General features: G+C 46.1%; 1 protein-coding gene across 2 annotated transcripts in view; it reads left to right on the forward strand.

Moving 5' to 3' along the window:
* Window positions 1-10943: 10943 nt before the first annotated feature.
* Window positions 10944-21588, forward strand: part of CSNK1G1 (casein kinase 1 gamma 1) — a 92577-nt gene continuing 81932 nt past the window's right edge. Inside the window, exon 1 of one of the 2 annotated variants that reach the window (XM_073652836.1) lies at window positions 10944-11360. The gene's annotated coding sequence lies outside the window, so the exon portion shown is untranslated. The remainder of the gene's footprint in view (window positions 11361-21588) is intronic. The other variant, XM_073652837.1, reaches the window with a different exon arrangement.

The following is a 21588-nucleotide window of genomic DNA, read 5'->3' on the forward strand; positions in this document are numbered from 1 at the left end:
TGCAGGCCATGACATTGACTTTATGTGTCTTCTTTGAAGCAATGTTTTCACAGTTTTTGCTCTATGGCAGGATGCATTATCATCTTGAAAAATGATGTCATCGTCCCTAAACAACCTTTCAATTGATGGGATAAGAAAACTGTCCAAAATATCAATGTAAACTTGGGAATTTATTGAAGATGTAATGACAGCCATCTCCCCAGTACCTTTACCTGACATGCAGCCCCATATCATCAATGACTGTGGAAATTTGCATGTTCTCTTCATGCAGTCATCATTATAAATCTCATTGGAACGACACCAAACAAAACTTCCAGCATCATCACCTTGCCCAATGCAGGTTCGCGATTCATCACTGAATATGACTTTCATCCAGTCATCCACAGTCCACAATTGCTTTTCCTTAGCCTATTGTAACCTTGCTTTTTTCTGTTTAGATGTTAATGATGGCTTATGTTTAGCTTTTCTGTATGTAAATCCCATTTGCTTTAGGCGGTTTCTTACAGTTCGATCACAGACATTGACTCCAGTTTCCTCCTATTCGTTCCTCATTTGTTTTGTTGTGCATTTCCTGTTTTGGAGACATATTGCTTTAGGCTGGGTGCCCACGTAGCGTTTTTCAAGCGTTTATGCTGCGGAATTTCCGCAGCGGAAACGCTTGTGAAATGCTAGGTAATCCGCACCCCATGGTCTCCAAGGGGATTCCGCATGTTCTATGCACATGCTGCGGATTTTTCCGCAGCGTTTATGCTGCGTACAAAAATCCGCAGCATGTCATTTAATTTTGCAGAAGCGCAGCGGAACTCCCGCCATTGACTTGCTTTGAGACGCATAGAAACCGCGACTGTACATTTGTACAAGCGGCTTCTATGCGTCTCTATGTGCAGATGGTACCCAGTTCTGGAGTAGAGGAAACTCTCATCCAGACCTGGGTACCATTGTACCTGTAAAAAAAGAATAAAATAACAAATAAAGTTTATACTCACCTTTCCGAAGGCTTCTCTCTGAATGCCGGCATCGCTGAAGGACCTGCGGTGACGTCACAGTCATGTGACCGCAGGCCCTTCACCGCTCTGTCTCGCGATATGCCGGCAGCCGGGAACCAGCCAGGAAGCAGCGCTGCAGCACACGCCGGGGCCTCGGGGGTGAGTATAGCTTTATTTGTTTTAATTTTTACGGTTCACACTGTATAAATCCATGCTGTTTGCATGGATTTATACAGTGTGACCTAGTTGTCAAGCACTTTCCAAGTGATGCTATCGCCTGGAAAGCGCTTGTCAATCTGCATGGGAAATGCATGTGAATCCGCATGTGGATCCGCATGTATTCTGCAGGAAAAACGCATGCACAATCTGCATGCATTTTTTCTGCCAGGGAGATGCAGAAATGCTGCAGAAATTTTCTGCTTCATTTCTGCATCGTGGGCACATAGCCTTAAGTTTCTCTCGTGTTGGAGCCATGATTCATGTCAGTCCACTTGGTGCAACAGCTCTCCAAGGTGTGATCACTCCTTTTTAGATGCAGACTAACGAGCAGATCTAATTTGATGCCGGTGTTAGTTTTGGAAATGGAAATTTACAAGGAGATTCTATCATTTTTTCCTCAGAATTTTAGTGATTCCATATTTTTTTCACTCTGCTTGGTCTGAAAAAAATGACCCTTACTGAGTACCACATTTTTTAGCTTGATTTCTTTTAGTGTTTCTTAAAGCCCTAAAGTTGCCATTTGAAATGACTTTAGTTTTGTGCCATGTCTGTGATCTGCTTTTTTTCAACAACATTAAACAACTGAATGAACATCCTCCGAGCCCGGTGATTCCATAATTTTTGCCAGGGGTTGTAGTAGCCTTAACATCTTGTATTCCTGCGGTAACTTGGGCCTGAATCCACTTTCGAAGTCTTCAGTGGGAGATCTTAAAAAAGGGAGAAGAAATCAAAGGAAACCTAGATGGAAGAATCACCATTTCAAGAACTACACAGAAATCCCTAAGCTGGTGGCTTTTTGAAAAGAACCTCTACCGGGGGGTTCTGTGGGAAATAAAAAAAAAAATCATCAGTAAAGATGCAAGTCCTTTTGGGTGGAGGGCCCACACAGGGGGCAAAGTTCTTCATGGAAAATGGTTGCCAAAGTTGCAAAATTCATTGTCAAATTCGAAACTAGCGTTACTAGAAGCTCTACCGGAAGTAAGGGGCCACTGTAAACGTGCTGTCAGACAACTGGACAGCAATAGCATACATGAACAAGCAAGGAGGCACAAGGTCCAAAAAAATTATGACAATGGCAAGGAAGATAATAGCCTTAGCTGAAGAAAATTTTCTATCCCTGTCAGCAAGAAACATAAAAGGGAAAGTAAACCCAGAAGTGGACTTCTTCAGCGATCATCAAACATGGACACAGCAAATGGGAAGCTAATATTTAAATATAATGCCCAGCTCAAAGAAAGGGAGGCCACACCTTTAGGGTATGTGCACACGATGCAGAAATGCTCAGGATTTTTTCCTGAGCGTTTCTGCATCTCTCTGGCAGGAAAAAACGCATGCGGATTGTACATGCGGTTTCCTGCCAGGGACATGCGGAAATGAAGCGGTCTTCACATGCATTTCCGCATGCGGGTTGACAAGCGCTTCCCAAGCGATTTTAGCATCACTTGGAAAGTGCTTGTCAACTTCACACTATATAAATCCATGCAGCCGGCATGGATTTATATAGTGTGTGATGTCAAAAAATAAAAAATAAATCTATACGTTACCATCTGATGGCCCCCGGTGTCCTGCTTCATCGGTCCCGGCTGCCGGCAGTGAAGACTGTAGGACCTTCCGACGTCAGCGTCACGTGACCCGTCACATGACTCTGACGTCAGCGAAGGTCCTTCATTCAACCGCGAAGTGCGCGGGAAGCCGGCAGGACGCAGCGCGGGCCGTCAGAAGGTGAGAATATATATATTTTTTATTTTATTCTTTTTTTTTTAATGGTACCTGGGTCTGGATGAGAGTCCTCTCATCCACACCCGGGTACCATCCGCACATTAGACCGCATGAAAAGCGCATCAACATATACAGTGATGCGGATTCCATGCGGTCTAATGCAAGTCAATGGCGGCAAAAGAGCAGCGTTTCCGCAAAATTAATTGACATGCTGCGGATTTTTGACCGCAGCGTTTACGCTGCGGAAAAATCCGCATCATGGGCACAGCACATGCGGATTTCCATTGGGGAACATTGCTGCCCTTCTACCATGCGTTTTTCATGCGTTTCCGCAGCGTTTACGCAACTGCAAAAACGCCGCGGAAACGCATGAAAAACGCATCGTGTGAACTCAGCCTTACCAACACTAAATGCAGAAATAACTTACCATTTGCTGTGTGTCTATGTTTGGGACCCGGTCCTGCTCAGCCCTTTCTCACCCTAATGTCACTATGACGCATGGTAAGGTTTTAATACTAGAGGTTTGTACCATCCCGAATTTGGGTGCATCTTGACGCTGGTGGGATGGCTTTTACACTTTTTTTTTTAATTTTTAATCAAAAATGGTGTTTATGAAGTACCCAATGTTATTTATATGCACTATTGCTTTTACTTATTTCCTTACAGCAGGGTATATGTCCAACATTACACTCAGGGTTAATTCACAAGACGGTAATGTGGACTCATATTCTCATATGCATTAGAGCTCCAATTACCAGCCTTACTGCGGGCCTTGTAACCTGATCCAAATGTATCATTTGTACCTATGAGGCTGCTCATTTAGGTCATGAGACCCATAGTCGGACCATTGTGTGAATTAGTCCTTAGAGTGTGCTGCCGTGATCTCATTTAATATTGCAGGGCATGCTTGGAAGTAATATCTTAGCCAGTGGTAGAGGAGGGTATTCATACACAAAAACCCCATAAAAAGACAGTTTTGACGCAGTCTCTGTGTAAGATTTGTCTACTAGGAAAATCCATGTCCAATAACTTGGTGAACCTACCTTTATAGGTATAGATAAATTCTGTGGTGCAGCTGCTGTATGCTGCCAACAGTCAAGTCCACCTACGACTGAATGTGAGCATGAGTTTGCAGTCCTGTAAATTCATTATTTTTTAGAAAAAAAATCATGGCAAAAATGTTGCAGCCCTACCGTGATTGTGGCAAAAAAAAGCCTACTCTGCAGCATAGTGTGAATGCAGCCTTAGGGTATGTGCACACAACCTCTTTTTCAGGCAGAATCTGCTGAAGAAACCGCCTATACAGTAAGCTCAGAATACACTCAAAAGCATGAATGTATGCATTTTTATGTAAAAATGAATTGCTGAGCATATGTTTAGGTTTCTAAAAATGCCAAGCGGTTAAAAGAAGTGACATGTCCAGTCTTCTGGTGTTTTACACTCAGAAGACGTTCTGTACTTTACAATACAAATCAACGGGAAAGCTTGGAAGAAACCTGGACTTTTTTACTTTGCCATCGCATTCGCTTAAAAAAATAACCCTAGTGTTTTTTTCATTGAATGAAGTGAAAAAAAAATGAATGGAGAATGGCAGTAAAAAAGACATCACAAAAACCATGGGAAAACAAATAGGAAAAAAGGTCAGGAAATGACAGAATTAACAATACAAAATATGCTTTAGGAAAAAAAACCCTCTAATTTCCTGAAGCGTCTTCTATGTGAAGAACCCCGTAATTTCACAGGATTGTAAAAGATGTCTTATGCGCATAGTCTTAGGGTTTGTTGTCATGAGAGTTTGATATTGCTTTTCATAGAACGCCCCCGGAAGAAGTTAGTGGCGAAATGCGCGTTAGGGTTTGGGGATTCTGCGCTCATCCTTCCTGACCTCTCCTGCCTTTTTGCACCCATCTTCCATACAGGTATAATTTCAAGGGTTTACCTTATATGTGGGTTATCATTATATACCTTTGGTACATGAACATTTGAAGTCATTACTAGTAGATAGGTCCACATACCTGGATTTGTTAAAGTTACATCTGTATCCACATGCAAAGGTTTTTTGCTCTCCACCTGGCTTGATGTTGGTAGTGTTGGCTTATATTATTATTATTATAGCGCCATTTATTCCATGGCGCTTTACATGTGATAGGGATGTACATAGCAAAAACATTTGCATAACAATACGAGTCAGCGACGGGTACAGGAGGAGAGAGGACCCTGCCCGCGAGGGCTCACAGTCTACAAGGGATGGGTGAGGATACAGTAAGTGGGGGTAGAGGAGGTCATGCAGTAATGTGGTGGGGCGGTGGTTACTGTAGGTTGTAGGCTTGTCGGAAGAGGTAGGTCTTCAGGTTTCTTTTGAAGGCTTTCACGGTAGGCGAGAGTCTGATGTGTTGGGGTAGAGAGTTCCAGAGTAGGGGGGATGTGCGGGAGAAATCTTGTATGCGATTGTGGGAAGAGGAGATAAGAGGGGAGTAGAGAAGGAGATCTTGTGAGGATCGGAGGTTGCGTGCAGGTAAGTACCGGGAGACTAGGTCACAGATGTATGGAGGAGACAGGTTGTGGATTGTAGCATCGGCGTCTCTGCCCCCTGACAGGCAGAGACGCCGTCCCCCTTACCGCCACGCTCCTGGCCCTGCGTCTTCTGGCCCTCCTGCTGCTGCCGGCACGCGCAGCTTCCCGAGCACTGTGCGTAGGACGCGCACGCTCCCTCCCTCTTAAAGGGGCCGCGCGCCGTCCTAAGGAGTCCCCGGCCAATGGCCGGAGGACCTCTCATATAAAAGGCACCTCCTCCAAAATGGAGGTGCCCGTGGAAGGTTGTAGCTCTGTGTTCTAAACTCTGCTTCAGCCCTCAGGTCCCGCTGCTAGTCTGACTACCAGTCCAGTCCGCCAACCTGACTACCAGCCCAGTCCGCCAGCCTGACTACCAGTCCAGTCCGCCAGCCTACCTGTGTCCGCCAGCCAAGTACACTCTCCAGCCCGACGGTCTGCCTACGGTCCTAACCCGCCAGTCTGTCTATGGGCCAGACTTGCCTGCCTACCCGGAGAACGTACCAGTTACCTGCCATGTCTACCAGCCAGCCTACCTGGAGGCTTCTGCCAGTTACCCGTGGTGTCTGCCAGTCCGTCTTCCCGGATCACCCGTCAGCCTGCCTGCCGTGCTCATCTGCTATACCGGTCAGTCCCTGCCTTCTGACCCGTGGGAGTCACCTGCTCCCATACAAGGTGTAATGCACACGCCCGGGCTGAGCGGCGTGTGCGTGTGATTCCACTGGACCGTGCCGGAGAGTGAATGCCTGCAGGGGCGTAACTAGGTATTCACCCGATCCAACCAGGGTCGCACGACGGCATACGACGCCAGTGCACCAAGGAGGAACCGAGCAGAGGGACCAGGTGCTACTCCAGGACAGACCCCGGACACAGCTGTTGACCCACACAGGGGAATACAGGAACAGACTGGTTAGGCTGGCACACAGACTGGCGGTATAGGCAGGCACGACTGGTATGCAGGCAGGCGGGTATGCAGGCAGGGGGGTACAGGCAAGCACGGCTAGAGTGCAGACAGGGAGGCACTAGCAGGTAGGGACACAGGCGGGATAGGTCCCAGTACACACTGGGACTCAGGAACAGAACCACAGATGTGGCGGACAAACACAGCAGAGTAAGGCCGCCCAGAGAGGTGAGCGAGAGCAGGGCAAGAAGAGACCGCCTGGAGCGGTGAGCGAGAGTAGAGCAGGACGAGGCCGCCTGGAGCGGTGAGCTAGAGTAGAGCAGGACGAGGCTGCCTGGAGCGGTGAGCGAGAGTAGAGCAGGACGAGGCCGCCTGGAGCGGTGAGCGAGAGTAGAGCAGGACGAGGCCGCCTGGAGCGGTGAGCGAGAGTAGAGCAGGACGAGGCCGCCTGGAGCGGTGAGCAAGAGTAGAGCAGGACGAGGCCACCTGGAGCGGTGAGCAAGAGTAGAGCAGGACGAGACCGCCTGGAGCAGTGAGCAAGAGTAGAGCAGGACGAGGCCGCCTGGAGCGGTGAGCAAGAGTAGTCAGAGCAGAGCGAGACTGCCGGAGCAGTGAGCAAAGGGTCAGAGTGGAGCAAGACTGCCGGAGCAGTGAGCAAAGGGTCAGAGCGGAGCGAGACTGCCGGAGCAGTGAGCAAAGGCAGAGCAGGCTAGAACCGCCGGAGCGGTGAGCAAGGCAGAGCAGGCTAGAACCGCCGGAGCGGTGAGCAAGGCAGAGCAGGCTAGAACTGCCGGAGTGGTGAGCAAGGCAGAGCAGGGGGGACAGGGCTCTGTTCACACGGAACAGACAGGAAGGGAAAGGCAGAACCAGATACCCACAGGGTACTTGCAGTGAAGTAGCGAGTGGACCACAAACTCACAAACGGAAGTACAGTGACAACGAGCAGGAGTTAGGTACGAGTTCAGACTCTGCAGAAAAAGGAAAGGTACAGACACAGGAAACAGGCTAGAAGAGTATACAGACAAGAACAGACACAGTAGCAAGATACAGGAGCAGGTCTAGGTATGCGGCCCCTAGAAGGCGGGAGGAACAGGCTAGGAGCGTGTTCAGACAGGACAGACAAGATACAGGAGCGGGTCTAGGTATGCGGCCCCTAGAAGGTGGAACGAACAGGCAAGGAGCGTGTTCAGACAGGCCTGGAAATACAGCCTCCAGGAAGGGCAGGCAAGCAAACACAGAAGGGGACCTGGCACATTCAGAGTGAGAGAGCACACTGAATGAAACACAATGCTCAGGCAGGGATTCATTGGAGCAGCTGGGTTAAATACCAGGTGACAGACAGCAATAGGCTGAGGACGCACAAGGGGTGTGCCCGCAGCAGGTACAAGAAGCAGGAAGTCATCGGGCGCCGCCCTTAAGCAGCAGACACAGAGGTAAACAGACAGCATGGAGGGAAGCCAGACTAGCAGACTGGACTGGAGATCAAGTGCGCGCTCTTGCACAGTGGGAGATGGACCACTATGCAAGGACGCCGCCAGGTATGTTACACAAGGACTGGTCCAGAGTAGCACCTGGTCCCTCCGCTTGGTCCTTCCCTGGTTCACGGAGTCGATTGAGCCACCGTGCGACCTTGGTCAGTCCGAGTTGATACCTAGTTACGCCCCTCTGGTCCCTCCTTGCACCACAGCACAGAGGTTCCACCACCCGGATGTCACGCTGTCTCTGTATACTGGAGGTAGGGGGCCTAAGCTGACCCTAAGCTGGGGCCCTGACTAATCCCTCAACCTGGAGGTACTGTTAAAGGTACAGAGGTCCAGGCCGCCAGCGTAACCCCTACCTCCTGAGGATCCCTGCACCTAAGTAATCTAGTCCTGAGAAGGACCCCGATCACAACAAAAGAGGACAAGTAATAATATGCCCACACACAGTACTTAGACGAACGAGACAGTACAAGGGAAAAACCAAAACCACCTTGCATACAAAAACTACACAACTACAACAGAGGGAACACCAACGGGAAAGGAGATAAATGATAAAGCGAGGAAGGGAAAAAACACTCCAAATACACTTATCTCAGAAACTCCAAATACCACGATCCGCTCTGTAAGTCTGTATGAAATGCTTTCACCGACACTTCCCAAACAGACCAGCAGGCATTTGAAGGAGACTCACTACAGCAGCATTGATTGCAGCTGGGCGAGGCTGGACCTCGTCTAGCACAGAGAGAGAGAGAATTAACTCCCTCACTGCCGAAAACACAAAGCACCAAAAAGTCAGCTGCGAGAAGTCAGGCTGTGTAATCGTGACGATCTTCGTGGCGACACACCCGTGACACCGGATCCGTAACATGGATGGCTTTGTATAGTTAGGGTTTTGAACTGGAGTCTCTGAGCAATGGGGAGCCAGTGAAGAGATTGACAGAGGGGAGAGGCTGGGGAATAGCGGGGGGACAGGTGGATTAGTTGAGCAGCAGAGTTTAGGATAGATTGGAGGGGCGCGAGAGTGATGGAAGGGAGGCCACAAGGCAGGAGGTTGCAGTAGTCAAGGCAGGAGATGATGAGGGCATGCACTAGTGTTTTTGCAGAGTCTTTGCTGAGGAATGCACGGATCCGGGAGATAATTTTTGAGTTGGAGTCGGCAGGAAGTGGAAAGAGCTTGGATATATGGTTTAAAGGAGAGATCAGAGTCCAGGGTTACCCCAAGGGAGCGAGCTTGTGGGACTGAGGAGAGTGAACAGCCATTGACGTTGATGGATAGGTCAGATGGGGGATATGAATGAGAGGGTGGAAAGATGATGAACTCTGTTTTATCCATGTTAAGTTTTAGAAATCTGGCAGAGAAGAAGGATGAGATGGTGGACAGACATTGTTGGATTTTGGTTAGTAGGGAGGAGATATCGGGTCCAGAGAGGTAGATCTGTGTGTCATCAGCATAGAGGTGATACTGAAAACCATGAGATTCTATGAGCTGTCCCAGGCCAAAGGTGTAGATGGAGAAGAGCAGAGGTCCTAGAACTGAGCCTTGGGGGACACCGACAAGTAGGGGGCGAGATGAGGAGGTGGTGCGTGAGTGGGAGACACTGAATCTCCTGTCTGTTAGGTATGAGGAGATCCAAGATAGAGCCAAGTCTGTGACACCAAGAGATGAGAGAATCTGTAGTAAGAGGGAATGGTCCACTGTGTCGAAGGCAGATGACAGGTCCAGAAGGAGGAGGATGGAGTAGTGTCGCTTGGATTTGGCTGTTAGTAGGTCGTTGGTGACTTTGGTCAGGGCACTTATATGCATTTGATTCTCTAGATACCATATATTCTCTATTTTTTACCTCTTGAAATATACAAGACAGGATTTGCTTGTCAGTATATACTGCTTGATTTAAATTCTCTTTTTTTCCTTTGTTGATACTACTCCGTTTTTCTTTATATTTAAAGTTATAGGGATACTAACGATATGGGCTTTATGTGATTTATCACATGGGGAGTCACTTGACTTTGTCTAAAAGGCACCTCATACTCATATTTTGATTATCACACTTCTATCACAGTAGCAGTAAATTAACTTATCCGTTGGGATACAGTGGCGTCCCCTATACTAGGCACTGTGATTTTTAATGATATGTTTTTATATTGTTCGCTAATAAAGATTGATGGATTTTAATTATAATGGTTCTCTTCTTTGCTCTGGATGATCATTTTTAGCCAGAGTATGTGTTGGATTTATTGCCATTAACCCTATTGTTTGGAGATTGTTTTAATAGGATGTGTCTATATGGCTATCTGTTTAATAGGGAGGGGCTTACGCCTATGTATAGGGCATATGTGAAAAGGTTGCAAAAGTTTTTTTTTTTTTCCAGATAACATTAAAGTCAGTGGCTGACATATACAACTGTATTGATGTATCAGAAGCCTGGAAGAAAAAGAAACCTAGAACACCTTCCTACCGTCCTGGATTCAGTGGGACATGTCTAAATTTGGGGCGCTGTCTCAGGAGGTTAGGGCTATGTCCTGACTTCAACTTCAAGAGGCTGAGATGTGGATGAGACTTAGGCCACCTTATGGCTGCAGCCCCCCACAGTCCAACTAGCACTGAATTCATTACCAGGGGCTTCTAGTGCCGGACATGAGGCATGATGGGTGTAATAAGCAGCATTTAGGAAACTGCAGTTTCCCTGTAGTACCCTAGCAGTAACACGAGGTGGCACTGCACTATTAGAGCATTCGTTTGCTCTGTTTCCGCATAGCAACTATGGAAGCGGTCGCTATGGGAAGGGTCGAACGTTTAGGAGTTCTGACGCGGAAATACGCAGTGCGTGCAGTAAACAGCGTCGCCATTTTTAGTGCTGGCAGCCCACTCAGCAACTAAAGCAAATGCACATTTCTAGGCGCATGTTGTCAGCTCTGCTGCCTATACAGGGCTGTGAGTAGGAGACGTTACCAATAAGCCGTATTCAGTGTACGGACACAGAGGTGAGGAGCGCAGACAGGCTCCTCACACAACGTGCGTATCACACAGGAGCGCCCACACCCAAGGAGCCACTGACCAGCGGAGCGGATCGCGTGACGTCACGCGTCTCCCCATGTGACCACGCCCCTTTCCTTGTTGTGCGGGCGGTAGGGCGGAGCTGGTAGCGGAGTTTCCGGTTCGGCCCCGTTGTGAGTGAGGAAAGAAACCGGGACACCGGGGCGGAGCGAGTAACCGGAAACAACGGAGTTTGGGATTGTGTTCAGGCACCTGTCTAGTTAGCAGCTTCCGGGACCATTGGCTGCTGTAGGATGTTGTAGTCCGGGCATCCGCCACCGCCCTGTGTGCTGGAGACGGACAGAGCCAGGAAGTGCGGGGCCAGCGGCGGTGTGGGAGGTCCGGGCTCTGACTGCGGACATCTATGAGAGCTGCACGGGGGTCTGCAGCTGGCCGGACATAGCAGACAGCCCAGCCATTGTCCCCGGACACTCCCCATCCAGCCCTGTACCGACACCGCAGGAGACGAGGTGAGCGCTCGCTGCCAGCCGCCCAGCACCCTCCATGCCAGCCGCCATCTGCGCCATTGTCTGTCATCCGGAGGTGGAGGGGCAGCGGCTGTCACCTGTGGGCATCACAGCCTGGGTCAGTGGGTACCCCACATGTGATCCCTAATATTATGCTAGTTACCTGCAGTCATCTCTGGTCATGCCAGGTTTAATACTGCATCACAACCTAGATAACCCGGTTGCCCCATATGCGATTCCTTAAATTACACTGTTCAACTTCTGTCACCTCTGGTCACACAGGGGGATAAGGGTACATCACAGCCTGGATAACATTGTTACCACATGTGATCCCTAATAATACACAGGTCAGATACTCCTACCACTACAGGGAGTCCTGCACTTTTGGCTGCTGCATTATGAGTTTCTTCCAGAGTTTGGTTATATGGCCAGATCTGTAAACCATAGGAATCCCAGTGTATGGACCATCATTAGTTTCTGTACCAGGGAGCTCAGGACTGGCTGCAGGTATAGGGGCCGTGCTTCCTAGGAATCAGGGGTACGCTGCATCATCAACACCTCTCACTTTTGCAATAGGAAAGGATCAAAGATAAACTGCAAAGCAGAAAAGTGATGTGGACAAGGACCAGAATACAGATTGCGTTACTTGCCCCTACAACAACCTTCTTCTGCAGGGATGGCAGTGGGATGCGTGCTTTTTTCAGGAGTTCTGCTGTAATGTTAGGGTTGGGTCCAGTACCTACATAAGAACTTGCCTGTGGTATAAATATACATTGTGGGGAGCTTTATATTGATGTTGCATTGGGCATAGGATGTTCAGGTTATGATTCTGGCTTGGGGTGATCACCCGTGTATGTCCCTCTAGATAGTGACATTCAGTTTCAGTACATGAAATGTCAGGATTTCAATATTTATTTTTTTAACAAAACAGATGAACCAAGTTTTTCAAGTTGTTGGTTGAGTTTATAATTTTTGCTGTACTGTCCTTGGGCTGTTACATACCAGCCATGCATGCAAATAATGGATGACCTCAGCGATTCTCCATCATGCCGTGTGATCATCTGTCCGCTGGCACTGAGGTCCTCCAGATCATGTAGATGATGAGCGATGGTTGCTACAGTCCTATATTTTCCACCTTCTGGAGGAGTCTGTAGTCTGGCTATGCCCTGCCCTCCTGATTCCCAGCTGAAGATTTAAAGAGGCATCATCTTACAACCTCTAGGACCCTCAGGATCCTGAGAGTGAAGGCACAGCAGTGCTGAATCATCAAGTGTTGACATATCCTATCAATATGCCATCACTTTATGAGACGGTAATACTCCTTTATGTGCTGTCTACAAGCAGTTTATAGACAAGATTGCTTGCTGCCTTCGGAACAGTATTCCTGCCCTATTCTTATAGCCAGAGGGGAGAGCTGCTGCAGAAAGGAAGCTCTCCCTCTGTAGGATTCAATGCCACCAGTTATTACCTGGTCACCCACTGACTTTAGTACAGCACAATTTGCTGCTACCAAGGTGTAGGCATTGACTTTTTTTGCAATGCAGCATCTGCAGATATAGACCCTTTATTGTGGGAATAAAGGAAAGTGGTGGCATACATTAGTGGTATGTGTTCTTGTTATACCATAGGGCATGGCAGTATTCTGGTCAGTATTTGTAAGAAAAAAAATAGCTTCAAAACACCAGTGCTTCCATTGTAGTCTCTCTCTGTAGGTCCACCCCCAGCTTTGGCTTACTGAAGCACATTGCTGATCAAATCTCAAAAGTGACCGAACGTGTTTTTCCATGAAGCTATTATATTGTGTATGGATATAAGACGTAAATGAGTGATCGGCTGTGGTCAGATGGTTAGTACATCTGCAGATACAGGAGAGCATGTTACTCGAGACTATGATTTTTCACTTTGCATTTTGTGCATCTGGATGTGGTGTATTCAGACCGGGCTTGTCGGCCAACGTCATAGAGAACATGTACACCTACATCCATCTGTGCTGGACATTTCTGTCCATTCTTGGTGGATACCAATGGAGCGTCTTACTCTCCTTTTTGTTTGGGAAGCTGACACATTTATTATAAGTGTCATCTGGAATTTGAGTATTGGTGGCTTATACTTGGATTAATATACAGTAGGTAGCAGTTGTACCTGCTATTATAGCTTAGCCCCTTCACTTAAAATGGATGAAGCTGTAATACCAGGAACACACGATAAAAGTACAAAACTGTGGCTGGTGAGCTTTGAAGTGAACACCCTCTCTGGAGAAATGGGGTGCCCAGGGTCGCACCCCCTACTGATGTAATAATGACCCATCCTATGGATAAGTCCTAGATACCCCCTGTGATGTGTTCACGTACTAGACATATCAATGCAAGAAATGGCTTGTCTGGATTAGCCCTAAGGGCTAGTTCGGATGAGAACTTAAGCTGTCTTGAGCAGCAGCATGCTTACACAGGGATCCCGAGGAACATATTAGCTCACACTTTAGAGTAGATGAAAAGCAATAGGTTCATGGATCCCTGCTGTTCTTTATATTAATATGTTTACCAGCAGTGCCATTGTCAGCATGTTCCCTTCCAATATATCTAATGGACGGAGTCCATAATATCAATATATTGTTGTATTTAGCCCGCTGCAAGATGGGAAGTGGAGTCTGCTTCTATGGTTTCCTATAATTTTATCGCTTTTCATTTTAGATCTCTGCTTGCTGTCATTTAATCACTTACTCCCAGTGAGTATAGATCTGTCCTGGTCATATCATATTATCAGTTCTGCATCTGGGTCTCCTCCAGGTATTTTAGAGAATTGTACAATGTTTCTTTGTACCAAAAGGAATATGTATTTTTTGTAAATTGAATACTCCTGTAAAGAGGACATTTCACCAGTTTGAGCATGTGGCGGTGGAGCTGAGTAAAACATTTTTTTTGTTTTTTAATTTTTCTCTTCCATTGCAGAAATATTAGCTTGTAAAGTTTAAAATTTATTTTAGAGAGACTGTCCCCTACTCTGACAACTCCTTCTCAATCACTGTCTACCCCAAGTAAAAAATTAACAGCCACAAATGAGACATCCAGAGGAAGTGAGAGCAGCTGCCGTTCTCACTCCCTACGGGTGTCAGTTACGTCCAAAGGAGGGGAAAGATGGAGCTGCTGCTGATGGGCTGCAGGGATCGCATGACATAATGTCACGTGAGCCTCAGGAGAGCCAGTGCCGACAAAGCTGGAACGTCGCCGCCACTGGAGATGAGTATAGGTGTTATTATTTTACTTGGGGGAAACCTAATGATTGAGAAGGGGTTGTCCGAGTAGGGGACAGTCCCTTTAAAGTCAACTGGGTGTTACCAGAGATTTGTCTCTATGGGAGTGTATGCTTGTTCCCCTGCATGTGGTTGACCAATGATAAGCAGGCAGTTGCAAACAAGGGAGTAAAGAACATGCCTTCCTTTCATCACTGATCTGTGTAGCTACTGGGTAGAGATACAGTAGAGCTGAGTTATGTAGCCCTTAGGGGTTGGGTGCTACAGCTGTAGTATGGGTGTGATCACACAGCCTGGGGCTTTGTGTGCTGGCATACGATGGACAGACTATAAGCCGCATACTATGGATCTATCCAGATAGTAATGTTCTGCACCTTGTCATAATACAATCAGATTTTAATATCTGTAGCATAGCCATAATACATATTCCGATTCTTGTATCTAACGGGTGTAGCCTCCAGCAAGTTTCATGGCTCACAGCCAATGGTCTCGCACTTCAGTATTTCCATTTCTGTAGGACATTTGTCAGTAGCTGCATTAGCATTCTGGTAACCTTTATTGGTTAAAAGCAGACATGTCAGCTATTTTGATACTCCCCATAAAATATCAATTCTGGAGAACCTTTGTGCTTTTGCTTTGCTATTTTTCCTGTATGAATAAATTGACAGCTAGCTGCTAACTTTTCCTTTATCAATATGGTGTGAAAATACAGTCTGACAACTTGGTACAGATCGGTTACTGTCAGATTGTCAGCTCTGTATTGACAAGTGAAATTGTCATTCCCAGTCGTCCTTTTTATTGATGCACTTCCAGAAGTAATAAAAGCTGAATAATGTGTTGTAAGGAAAAATGTAATTTTATAAGAAATAATAAGTATTTGTTAGAACAGACATGTAGGGGGGTGACGGATCGCTGTTCAATTGAGTTTGTACATGCAGAGCTTTACTATAATAACATGCGGATATAGCAACCATTTATTTTGTGGTCTGATCAGTATATATCCAATCAGCATTTATGTTAGGATTAATATGAGTAGTCTTTAAGGTACAAGTAAGATAATGTATAGAGTTGAGCAAAAAAATTATCGGGACCTTGGTCCAGAACATTGAGCCTCCTGCTACCTGCTACGTTACTGGCGCCTCTTCTAACTAGTAAGTCCATGCAACATCGATGCGCTGCAGTACAACGCACACATGACAATGCGGGGATCGTACTGATCAGTATAGGCTCCAGGGATGTCGCAAGAAGCGTAAGGTTCACAATGCTCTGGTCCAGTGGCCATGAACTACTATTGTGGTTGCTGGACCAGGGTCCCCAAAAAATGTTTTTGCTCTAATCCTGTATACATAAATCAATAGCGTATCTACAGAACCTGTGCTTTTATGTGCACAGAGGTTGGGCATACCACCAGTTTATAATTGGTGGCAATCTGAGACCCCCACCGACCTTCTTTTGTACATCTGTTACTGCTCTCCACACTATAGAGATGGGCAGTTTGTCTTCCCTACAAGGGATGCTGTTCTCTGTAGTGTGAACCTGCTTGACATGGGGTGAAAATAGAGCACTGGAGGGTTTGTTAGAGCGTCGCTCCGTGCCGTAGGTGTGAGAAGAGCGTTAATAGTGTTCAGACGTCAGCAGTCTTGCATGAGTTAAGGCTGCTGTAGTTACATTTCAGAACAGGAGAAGGTGACTCACATAGGGGAGCTTTTTGTTTCCTTCAGTCTCTGCCCACACCCATGTGTTTAATGTAAAACAAACCCATTATGTCTAAGATGAGATTGTTTTATTAATTTATATGCCACAAATGACTCTTTTGTTTCTCTAAAAATTGTCACAATATAACCGGTTAATTTTTCTTATTAACCTCTACCTTGGACTGTCCACTGCTGCATGGTCCCATTAAAGGGGTTGTCCAGTAAAGATAGGTTGTCATCTATCCTGTGAGGGTCCGACTAATCGTACAATGGGGCACATTTATTCCCCTTATCTCTATTTAGGTGTACATGCCGGACTGCCTCTTCTTTTAGTCTCTATGGGGCTTCTGGGCGCTGAGTTCAGTATTTTCTGGCAGTTTCATAGAGAATGAATGGAGAAGCAGTCAGGCCTTTAAAGGGAATCTGTCATATCTGTCAGGTCTATGAAATGTAAATCCATTCTCACCTTTATATCTTCTACCTGCTGCTACATTCGTGAGTAATTAGTGGTTTTATTCATATGCAAATGATGTGTTAAGTCCTTTGAAGGTCAAAGATCACCTAACAAGTCTTGGCCTAACCAGGTTGTTTGGGGAAACAACCTCAGGAGGAGTGGCTCCTTAAGTGCTCTATCACACCCAGAGCATTTAAGGCATCATGTGCGTATGAATGAAAATGCTAATTACTGAAGAATGCAGGAACAGATAGAAGATATAAAGGTGTTGATGGATTTACATACATATGTGGAGGTGGGCTGGGGTGTTGATCTGACTGACAGATTCCCTGGTAATTGCAAATGATTTATCTATTGCTCTGCCTGTATCATATTGTAAAATGTTTGTTTTTTTTTACATTTTTTATACTCTGTCCCTCCATATCTTCCTGGATGCTATGTAGATGATTAAATTGGTGGAATAATCTTACATTTTGAGGAAAGTCAGTCTTACTGGAAAATACAGTTTTTTACAGGTTTCTGGTAATTTACTAATGTTGGCAGAATTAAAAATTATTTGACATGTACAGTTTTACATTTTAGAACAGGCAGCTGCTAAACACCGATATTTATTAGTGCAGAGACGTATACGTATTGAGTCTGTATTGAACGCTGCTGCTTTGGCATAAAAAATATATATTGATTTCTGACTAGGCTTGCGTTTTAGAGTATTTGTGTTTATTGCCACTTGCCTGACCTGCTTTTAAAAGAAATAAATCTCTCTTAAAATTAGTTTAAAAAAGTGATTTTCATGGGCGTCACCAACACAAATTACAAAAGGTTTTGGAGCCATAGGATCAAACAGTCATGTGAAAGATGAAACTTTAGAAAGTGCTGTGTAATGAAGTTGGGGGAGGGGATGATTCTGAATTGAGAATATTCTATACCTTCGTGCCACGCTGCTCCTCTTTTTTTCAGTTTTTGCTGCCTCATTTTATCAAAAAGCACTCTTATGGCGCCAGGCCGGCATTCTGGAAATGACAGTTGCACTCTGGGCACCATGTGGGTAGTATCAGTTGGCAGCAGGATGGTAAAGTATATACCTGTAAGGAGTGCTGCTTCTGATCTTTCTTACATACTTTAATCTTTGGGCCAGGCAATGTAAATGTATAGTAATTTTCCCTAATTATGTTACTTGCTGTGACTCAGCAGGTTGTGAATCATCACATTTTTTTAATGATAAAGAAAAGTGTAGCAGTCTGCACTTTTTCTATATAGAGGACGAATGCAAAAAATGTAGTGTACCTGAAGCGTACCGCGGGCGAAAGGTTCAGCATAGCTATGGGACCGCAGCCACACTTATGGGGAGGTTTATCAAGCCTTGTGCATGGAAAGAATGAAAATGAAGCAGGGGCTCACAGCAGACAACTAGTTAATTAGTTTTGTTGCTTTTTTCCCCCAAGAAAATACAATGTTACAATATGATTTCTCCATGTGACTACTCATCATCATAATTATTCTAAGGCTATGTGCTCACAATGCAGATTTGAAGCAGAAATTTCCTGAGCGTTTTTGCCTCTCCCTGGCAGAAAAAAACGCATGCGGATTTACATGCCTTTTTGACGCTTTTTTACATGCGTTTTTTGAAGCATTTTTGTATATCAACGAATGCTTTTTGGAGCTAAATAAAGTTATTTGGTGGGACATTACTTAAATCCTTGGAGTAAGTACTGGGGTGAGTATATTGGTTCATTTAAATGATTAAAGAATGGGTCTGTTGTATTTCAAATAAAATGTTTACACTGTGTCTGTATGTTTATTTAAATCTTTACTTTAAGTTTGGTCATGAAAAGGTCTGATTGACACCTTGTCATCACCAAACAAAAGAGCTAGGTGTCAGCTAGTCCCATTTACCCAATCTTCATTAGCATTTCTATTCACGTAATTTATGCGGCTGCTGTGAGCTGCTAATTTAAGCCTGGGAAGGTGCCATTAGGCAAACATTTTCCCTGGCCATAATTAACATCTCACAGCTGGTTCGTTAGCCACTATGTTCCCCTGATCAGCACTCAGCAGCGATTTGGACACAAGGTATTTATGTTGTGTCCAAAACGCGGTGTTCTAATGCGGCACTTTTGTTGTCGGTGCATATAATGACACTTCAATCGGTCGACTAGCGTGTGAGTTTGGGTACGTGGCCGCGGTCAGGAGCCGCTGCAGGTTTGAAGCTGCGTGTTTACACAGCGTGAAACCCGCAGCGTCCAGACGGTACAGCATAGTGGATGGGATCTCTAGAAATCCCATGTCCACTATGCGTGCATCTGAGGCTGCGGATCACCTGCGGACACTGACTTGTGGCGCGTCTTTCAGGACCGCAACATGTCAAATTCTTTTGCGGAGTTGCTAGTCTGCGGAACAAAATTTGACCACAAGAAAGTATTGAATGTGGTAAAGCCACATGGTTCAGTGAGCACATGTGGATTTACCTGCTTTCAATAGAATGCAACATTTTGGACGCCGTAAAAATTTGCATCCAAAGCGCTGCTACGTCTGAATCCTAGGCACAGAGCCTAAAATAAAAAAAAAAAAAAAAAATATGGCGTGGGCTTCTGCGTCATTTTTATAACCAGCAGAGGGAAAGCTTGACCGCTGGGGGGCTGATATTAGTAGCCGGGGAAGGGGCCATTGGCCAACAATGTTCCCTGGCTATTAATATCAGCCCACAGCTGTTTGTTTAGTCTTTACTGGCTAGATTGCAGGGGGATTCCAGAAAAGTTGACGTGGAGTCCCCCTATAAAATCTAACCAGCACAGGCTAAACTAGACCGCTGCGGGCTGATATTAATAGCCATGGAAGGGGCCATGGATACTAGCCCCCTCCGCGGCTATTAATATCACCCGTCAGCAGTCCCAGAAATGGCGCATCCATAAAATGCACGAAATCTGGCGCTTAGCCTCGCTCTTCCACTGCCCTGTAGCGGTGGCAGTGGGGTAATGGGGTTGGGGTTCATGTCAGCCTTGTATTGGTGGCTGACGTGAAGCTCAGATTAGTAATGCAGAGCGTCTATAAGACGCCCCCATTACTAACCGCGTGGTAAAATAGTCCCGCCTTTTCAATAAAAACACATCCAGAAAGTATTTTAATAAAATAAAAAACACACTGTTTTAAAAAAAATGTTATTGTACGCCTCCGCGAAGCCCTCGATCTCCTGAAAAAAACGTAAAATAACAAACCACAATATTCCTCACCTGTCCGCCGTCAACGACGCAGTCCACGTACCACTGAGAGTCCTATGACAATCTGGGTCACTTCTACAGTTGTGACATCAGCAATCACTTTTGTCACAGCTGTAGAATACAGCACTGTATACTGACAGGGGTGTAAAATCACCCCTGTCAGTATACATGCTGCAGGAGGTCCCCTGGGGTTCATCAGCTGAAGATCAGCTGGTGAGCCCCTGGGAACATTCTTGCGAATGTTCCCACGGTTAGGTGAGCTCCAGCTGAATGGTCATGTGACCATCAACGTCGGCGCAGGTCCTGGCAGCGCACTACACTGCTGGGAGCGTGTCTCTGGCCGCCGGGAGCATCGGATCGCCGCCAGGGACCAGGAGGACACCGGGGGCCGCCGGACTGGTGAGTTTGAGGTGTTTTTTTTTTTTTTTTTTTATACTAACGCGGGCTGGGAACAGCAGACTGCTGCTCCTCCCATCCACGCCAGTCAGAGCAGCGATCGGATGAGAGGAAGAATGGCCTCTCCCGACCCGAGTACCACCCGCAGCGCGATTCCGTCGCAAATGTGCGCCTATTGACTGTCATTGAAACGCAGCAAATCCGCATGTATAGATATTATGCATTGAATCGGAGCAAATCCGCATGTAATTCAATGGGCGCAAATTCGCGGCGGAATCGCGCAATAAATGGTCCTGCTGCGGTTTTTGCCGCAATGGTAATCCTGAGCGGAAATTTCTGCTTCATGTGCATAGCACATCCGGATTACCATTGCTATACTTGGCAGACCTATTAACAAGCGGTTTTAATGCATTTCCGCAGCGGAAAAATGGCCACAGAAACGTATTAAAACCGCATCGTGTGCACATAGCCTAAGACTTGCATGTCACGACCCTGTTTTGTGACTGTGTTCTTGTACGCAGCTTGCTGTACATTTTTTTTAAAGGGGCTGTCCACTTCTCTTTATTTATAAAAGTGTGTGTGGGTGGGGGGGCACATTTCAGTGTCACTTTCATGTACTCCTGCTTTATGAAGCGCCGCCTGCTTGTTAGTGCAGCTTTCCTCACTTGCTGACCAGCACTTCTTTCTATATAATGACTACTGACGGAAGAGCATGTGACCAGATCAGTCCACCAGCCTCCTCCAATAAAAAAGCAGCTTTTCTATGTAAGATGTTTCTCAGTTGGAGGAGGCTGATGGACAGATCCGGTCACGTGATCCTCCACTAGCGGCCTAGTTTTATCTTTCGCTGTTCGGTTACAGTGGCCTTTTTACAAAACTTTACAGGAAGTGCAGCCATATTGGTTGTCACCTGGAACTGGCATTTGTGTAAATTGTCTTGTTGGTATAGCTTGAACATGCTGACTAAGTGACGGCTGTTCGTCCGTTTCGGAGAAGTAAATTCAGACGTGGTAACCATACTTCCTCCTTTTACTCATGTTTGCATTAAAGGGAATCTGTTAGCCGGCTTTTGCTATTTAATCTGAGAGCACCGTAATGTTGGGGCAGAGTGCCTGATTTCAGTAATGTCACTTTTTAGGCCATGTGCTCTAGATTTAGTACAATCGCTGTTTTATGATCAGAAGATGATCACTACATGACTAGGTCTCATCTACAGGACTAG

The sequence above is a fragment of the Phyllobates terribilis genome, unplaced genomic scaffold (genome assembly GCF_046119375.1).
Source record: "Phyllobates terribilis strain yellow unplaced genomic scaffold, ASM4611937v1 Scaffold_11__3_contigs__length_659146591, whole genome shotgun sequence".
NCBI classification, from domain to species: domain Eukaryota; kingdom Metazoa; phylum Chordata; class Amphibia; order Anura; family Dendrobatidae; genus Phyllobates; species Phyllobates terribilis.